Source organism: Carlito syrichta, unplaced genomic scaffold (genome assembly GCF_000164805.1).
Source record: "Carlito syrichta isolate Samal-C Ts95f unplaced genomic scaffold, Tarsius_syrichta-2.0.1 Scaffold301562, whole genome shotgun sequence".
NCBI classification, from domain to species: Eukaryota; Metazoa; Chordata; class Mammalia; order Primates; family Tarsiidae; genus Carlito; species Carlito syrichta.
Genome location: NW_007245658.1, coordinates 162,750 through 170,516, shown reverse-complemented (window position 1 = coordinate 170,516; position 7,767 = coordinate 162,750).

The window sequence follows — 7,767 nt, the reverse complement described above, 5'->3', positions numbered from 1 at the left end:
TCATCTTTTGATGGACAGCATGGTTGATTCCAGGTTCTTACTATTGTCAACAATGCTGTGATAAACATACGTGTGCAGGTATCTTTTTCATAGAGTGATTTGAGTTCTTCAGGATATATTCCCAGTAGGGGGATTGCGGGGTCATATGGGAGGTCGATATTTAGAGCTTTTAGGAATCACCACACTGTTTTCCACAGAGGTTGCACTAGTTTACACTCCCACCAACTGTGTATAAGTATTCCCTTTTCACCACACCCTCTCCAGCAACTGTTATTTTTTTGAGTTATTGATAATTGCCATTCTGACTGAAGTTAGGTGGTATCTCAGTGTGGCTTTGATTTGTATCTCCTTGATGATTAGTGAGGTCGAACATTTCTTCATGTGTCTGTTGGCTGGACACACCCTCATGGAAATTGGAACTGGCATCCAATTCCTGAACAAAACCCGAAACCCACAGGCCATAAGAGATAAGATAGACAAGTGGGACCTCATTAACCTGACAAGCTTCTGCAAAGCCAAAGAAACCATCAAGAGAGCAGGGAGACAGCCTACAGGCTGGAAAAAGTATTTGCCAACACCAGGTCTGACAAAGGCTTAACATCTTGGATCTACAAGGAACGCACATAAGCTGAAAAGAAAAAAACAAACAACCCCATTATAAAGTGGGCAAAAGACATGAACAGACATTTCTTAAAGGAAGACATCCGAGCAGCCAACAGACACATGAAGAAATGTTCGACCTCACTAACTTTTTCTATCGATGTTTATTTGATCTGCTATGCTTGTCATGGTCAACTGATGACTTTGATGCACAATTTGATGAGTTTTTGCAATGTTTTTGTCAGTCCTGCTCATTACTGGTTGTCCTGATCACTTTTCATCAGTGACACTTTCTCTCCCCTCAGAAAAACGTTTAACCTATTTGTACACTGCTGTTTTCTTCATGGCATTATTCCCATAAACTTGGGCTAACATGTCTCTGATTTCACTTCCACTCTTGCCAAGTTTAACAAGAAATGCAATGTTGATTCATTGCTCTCATTCAAACTCCAACATTCTCACAATGACAGCTCTGATGGCCATTCCAGAAAAAGAGTTCCAAAATTGCTTTGCTAGAGGGACTAGGTGCTAGCATCAGTGCATGGCTTCCCAAGGGGAGGACTTCAAAGGTAACCATAGTTATAATGAGCAATGAGGCATGTGGCACTTTCTCTAGGGTGAGTTCACGAACTTAATTGTCAGAACTTGTATCATTGCCCTATAAATCATATTTTTTAAAATAAGAAATCTTTGAAATTTTTATCTTTCTTTTTTTTTGAGTTGGAGTCTCACTCTGTCGCCCAGACTGGAGGGCAGTGGCACACTCCCGGCCACCGCAGACTCGACCTGCGGGGCTCCGGCGATCTTTCCGCCTCAGCCTTCCAAGTAGCTGGAACTACAGGCACGCGCTATCATGCCCTGCTCATTTTTTGATTTATTGTAGAGATAAGGTCTCGCCAAGTTGCCCAGGCGGGTCTTGAACCCGCGGGCTCAGGCAGTCCACTCACCTCAGCCTCCCAAAGCGTGGGATTACAGGCTGAGCCATGAGCCTGGTGAAATTTTTATCTTAAGATTTAAGCCAATTTCACTTGCTATACGCAAATGTTAGAAGTGGAAGAATTCAATGTTTTAACTTTTTAAAATAAGTTGCTTCATTTTTTTTAAAGGAACACTGAAACAATAATGTTAACTTATTTTCGAATTTTACTAAAATATTGATACATGTCTCATTTACATCCATTTTCTGGCCCAAGATCCTGTCCAGAGTTTGAATAACATTCTACCGCCATGTCTTATTAGTCTCCTCCTACAAGCTGGGGAAGGTCTTTAGTGCCTGGTCACATTTAAAAAGTAATTTGGGTTTACTTCTGCTGGGAGATACTGGATTAATAGTTCAGGTCTGACACATCAGAAGATCTGGGGCTCTCGCTTCAGTTCTCTCTCTGTAGGATATTCTATAAGTCACTTGATCTGTATAAATCCAAGCTTACATTATTATTACATGACACAGTTGGAAAATATAGACTTTCAAACTTTTTACTAGCAAGAACATTTTTTTTATTAGTTTTATTTTCTACCATGAAAATATTTGGCCTATTTTCTCAACTGATTTGCTTTGACTGTTATTGTTCACTAAAGTGTAGTAACACATAAAGTAGGGGTATGTTCTTTGTAATTTGTACAAATATTAAATGAACATTGTTCACAGTTATCACATGTGTTCCAAAGAAGGAAAACTGTTAGCTCAATAGGAAGTGTAGTAATTTTATAAGTTTCTAAAATGTGAGCTCAAAACTTAGTAAGTATTCTACCTAGATTACTTGTTGCTGGAGAGTTCTTTTAAAAAAGCAACTTATCTGTTTTGTTGAATGTTATCTATGTATTTATGCTACCCGCAGATGTTGAACTATATGCAATTAAACAGAAATCAAGTTAGATTTCAGATGTGTCACTGCTATATTTTGCTCTGTGTGAATTTTTCTGCTTAATGTGCTCTAAATAGAAGTATGGTTTTGAAAATGGGGGCAAAACTATTCTGTTTAAATATATTGCATAAAATGTATTAAATATAAAATGTAATTTGCCATGTAAGACATATCTTTAGATAACAAAATCTTCTTTTTAAAAAATAAATTATATAACAGAAATCCTGGTATTACTGACATAGCCAGTTTTAAATACATCCAATCAAATCCAAATTATCTGATAAACTGAATACTCTAAGAAACTTGGTGAATTTTTACGAATAGTCAACTTTTAGCACTTCAAATACTAATGAATTTATTTAAAGTCATCATTTTTTCCCCTTAGTTATATAATTAGAGTCTTTTCTTTTCTTTTTTCTTTTTTTTTTTTTTTTTTTGAGTTGGAGTCTCACTCCCTAGCCCAGGCCGGAGTGCAGTGGCATACTCACGGCCACCCCAGCATTGACCCGCTGGACTCCTGCGATCCTTCCACCTCAGTCTTCCAAGTAGCTGGAACTACTGGTGCATGCTACCATGCCCAGCTATTTGTAAATTTTATTTTATTGTAGAGACGGGGTCTCACCAAGTTGCCTGAGCTGATCTCATACCAGCGGGCTCCAGCAATCCACTCGCCTCAGCCTCCGAGTGCTGGGATTACAGGCTGATCCACCAAGTCCGGGAGGATAATTAGAGTCTTTTAAGAAAATGTGTTACAACTTAAAATTAGTAATCTCTTATGTATAAGTTTTAAATATAAGGTTTATTTACATAATTTATTTTATATGAAGTGGCCTTTAAATTTATATTGCTATGTAACCTAGTGTTATGCTAAATCATAATATATGTATATAAATAACTTCCAATTTATTAGTTACCATTTTAATTCTCATAAAATAGTTAAACATTTAAAGAGATTTTGAGTTCTTATTGTACATTCATTCCACCACAATCCATTTTTCTTTTCAGGCAGACTAATATACAGAGAGATGCAGTGAGGTGCTAAAAACTTTCATTCTGACAAAACTCACCTGTGCCCCGATTTTCCTCTTGTTCCTATCTAGCCTTTGTTCTTCTGTGCCACATTGTCATCTTTCAGGGAATAAGTAGGTGTATTCAAACCATGGGAATACAGTGCAAGTAGATATATATTTAAAATGGATTTCATGAGTTGCAATGTGTTTGCTGGGGTTTATTCAGTTTCCAGAAAAGAAATAGCTACTATTGTTTATTTTAAAACTTTTTCAACCTGAAAGAGGGAAAAAGAACAAAAGAGAGGAAGAGAGTAGAAGAGAGAGAGAAAAAATTCCCTCTAACACAGCTTCAGGACTATCCATTCAGAGTTTTATAGATTCAACACATCCCCATCAAAGTCTTAGCTAGCTGTTTTTTGTTTGTTTTTATTTAAAAATTAGTCCTAAATCTTATATGGAAATGTTAAGGACTAAGGATATCTAAAACAATCTTGAATAATAACAAGGCTACAGGATTCAAAATTTCTGATTCCAAAACTTACTATTGAGGACTAAACTTTTGACAACCCCTCCTTTATTTTAAATCTTATCCAAATTCCTAAGCAAGAGTCTTGGGGAGTCACACCTGATAAGGACAGGGTTTTATTGTCTATTACCTTATGTACTGAAGTTTGTTTTCCAATCTGATTCTGGTGTAACATTACACAGCAGATAAAAAAGAAAATCAAAATACTTTATGACCCTGCAAAGCCTGAGACCCTCTTGGGGACTCCGGGACTCCAGGAATCTTGTCTTCTACTGCTTTCCAAAATTCCATAGATAGAAACTGCAAATTGCCAGTCAAGAAATCCCTAAATCCACCTATAACCTGCAAGGCCCTGCTTGGAAATGTCTGCCTTTCCAGGGCTAAACCAATAAATACTTCACTTGTATTGATTTATGGTTTTTGTAACTTCCGCCTCCCTAAAATGTATATAACCAAACTGCCATTCAACGCCTCTGGGCACACGTTCTCAGGACCTCCTGGGGATGGGTGCCCTGGGCCTGATCACTCATACTTGTCGGAATAAATCACCTTAAAATATCTTACAGATTTTGGCATCTTTTCATCAGCACTATAAAGCTACAGTAGTCAATACACTCAATGGGGAAAGACCAATCTCTTTAACAAATGGTGCTGGGTTCAAATGGGTAGATATCCATAAGCAAAAGAACAAAGTTGGACCCCAACCTTATACTACACATAAAACTTAAAATGAATCATTGACCAATGTGAGAGCTAAAACTATAACACATGCTATATTATAAATTAGCTATTAAAATAATTATGCTACATGAAAGAAGGCAGGGGAAAAGCCCATATGTTGAGTGATTCTCTCTCTTCCTTCCTTCCTTCCTTCCTTCCTTCCTTCCTTCCTTCCTTCCTTCCTTCCTTCCTTCCTTCCTTTCTCTCTCTCTCTCTCTCTCTCTCTCTCTCTATATATATATATACATACACACACACACACACACATACACACACTCTCTCTCTCTCTACACACACACACACACACACACGAAAATCCATATAAACACAAATATATTAATGGTTTCCAGGGACTGAGAGAAGTTGTAAAGGCAGAATGCCTGCTAATGGTACTGATTTGTTAGTTTGTTTTGTGAATGTTGCACTTAAAAGGTGAATTGGCGGTATGTAAATTACATATTAATAAAGTCATTATTTAAAATAGGACAAAAAGAAAAGCAATACCCCTGGTTCTTGCTTAATAGGCAGCTTCCTAAAACTCACTCCAGCTCTAAATAAGATTTTCTGGGATTAGAACGTTACCTGCAGCATTAAACAGTTTCTCCAGGGATTCTGGTGCTCAGTATGATTTAAACTTCTCTAAAACAATTATAACAACTGTAGCTTTTTAAAACGAGTATATTGGGCAACCCTCTTGGGTCCCCTTCCACTGTGGGAGCTTTTCTGTCCTCTCAATAAATCCTGCTTTCTCACTTTTAAAAAAAAAGAGTATATTCAAGTCAAAATTTCAGTAAATGTAAGAAGCAAGTGTGTTATTTATGAGATTATATGAATCTGCAAGTATTATTTGTGGTGAGATTCACATACAAAATAAGACTCTAAGGAATTCAAGAGATCATGCTCTTGTAGCAGTGTGATGATGAAAAAAGGAAGAAAGGAAAGAAAGGAAAAAGAAAGAGAGAAAAATGATCGAAGGAAGGAAGAAGGGAGGGAGGGATGGGAGGGAGAAAGAGAGAGAAAAGAAAAGAATACGAAAGTTGAAAGAGAGCAAAGGCAAAAGCAAGAGAAAGAAAGAAGCATGTGCAAAAAGACCAGTTAGAAAGAGAGAAGATACACCTGCCACCCATCAACCAGTGCAAATGAGTGTTAATAATCTTCACTCAAGATTTCCTATATAGGCCACCTGAGAGGAACAGAGATATTAGTCTTATTTTCACCTGCATCTATCTGCCTTCAAGTTCACAAAGCCTCTCCTAAGCTAAGTGACTTCACAATTGTTTATTGTAAGTTTCTCCAGGTTTTCCTTAAAATCCCACCACCGTTGGCCTGATATAGACAGTAAGGGCTCTCTGAAATTGCAGGCATGATGTGTAGCTTATGCAGAAGTGGATACTCTACACACTCACAAGGTGCTAGTATTTCCTTTAACATGAAGAACAGGCTTTTTAGACAAATTGACAAGCATTTCTGGAGCTAACTTTAAACATGTTCCATGCTAGGCTCTGAGACCCAGATAAAGAATCTCTTTCATTTGTTGAAAGGGCCTAGTAGTCAAATAAATACAGTAATTTTGACCAAATGAAGTATTCAAAATAAATGAATAATAAGCAAATAAAACACAATAGTGACAACATATTAGTAATTTAATCACTTGTAGAGAAAACTGAATGTTGCATTAATGGAAATGATATAAGAGTATTTTAGATGAGTCAAACTATTCTTTAAAACACACACACACACACACACACACACACACACACACACAAAACAAGACATATTAAGTTTATTGCAGAAAAAAATAAGTAAAAGAAAGAAAAATAGTCTTTTCCCCCCTGCTCTTTGAAATGTATAGAATAAGTGTAAGGCAATCTCCAAATAATAATTTAACAATTTTATAGCAAGCTAAAATCCAGCAATGTGAAAAAGGAAGAAAGAAGATTAAACATGACTGCCTTCTCAGCTGGAATCCAGAATAAGGAGAAATAAGTCTGGCAGGAGAACAGTAAACTCTCATTAGGGCTGGTTTTGCAACTTCTGTAAACTCTTAAATAGTATTGAAACTATGAAAAGCGTTGAAGAGAGAAGCCTAATAGTGTTCCTTGGAACATAAATGAAATATTATCTTCCTTTGTGTCTCATGAAAGGAATAACATGAACTCTAATGTCGAACTTGCTGGATTTCTCCGACTCCATCCCAAGCTTACTGGATCAGAAACACAGGGGACAGTCCCAGCAATCCAAGTTTTAACAAGCCCTCCAGGAGACTGGTGCCCACTGAAACTGGAGAATTATGCCTACATATTAAGTTTGTCTGAAGGTTGTGTAAGATATATATATATATATATTTTTGTTGTTGTTGTTGTTGTTGTTGTTAGTTGGAATCTCACTCCATCGCCCAGGCTGGAGTGTAGTGACACACTCATGGCCACTCCAGCGTTGACCTGCTGCACTCCGGTGAGCCTTCTGCCTCAACCTTCCAAGTAACCTGAACTACAGGTGCAAGCTACCGTGGCAGGCTAATTTTTTTATTTATTGTAGAGACGAGGTCTCGCCAAAGCTGCCAGGGCTGGTCTCAAACCCAGGGTCTCAGGTAGGCAATCCACTCGCTTGGCCTCCCAACATGTTGGGATGGCAGGCTGAGCCACCGAGCCCAGCCTGGCCGTGAAAGATTTAAAAAGAAAATTGCCATGCAGCTAAATTTCATGCATTTAGAATTCACAAAGCCAACAGTTTTCTGCTTTCCTAATTTGTCTGGTGCTACAAAACAGAAAGTCAAGTCGACCCCTCCCTCATCATGAGAATATTGCATTTCTGCAATGATGCCCTGAGAGGATTTTCAGGGCATAAAGAGAATGGGTATATAATGCCAAAGGGACACACCACAAGAGATAGCACTGTTGTCAAGAATCAATATAATTTTTTTGTGGCTTTTCTGTGAGTATTCTATTTTTTACCCAGAAGTGGTACATGAAGAAGATAATTTTAATCACACACAGACTTAAGTGAATCAAGTGCAAAGAGGATTGTAGCCTTCTTGATAGCAGGC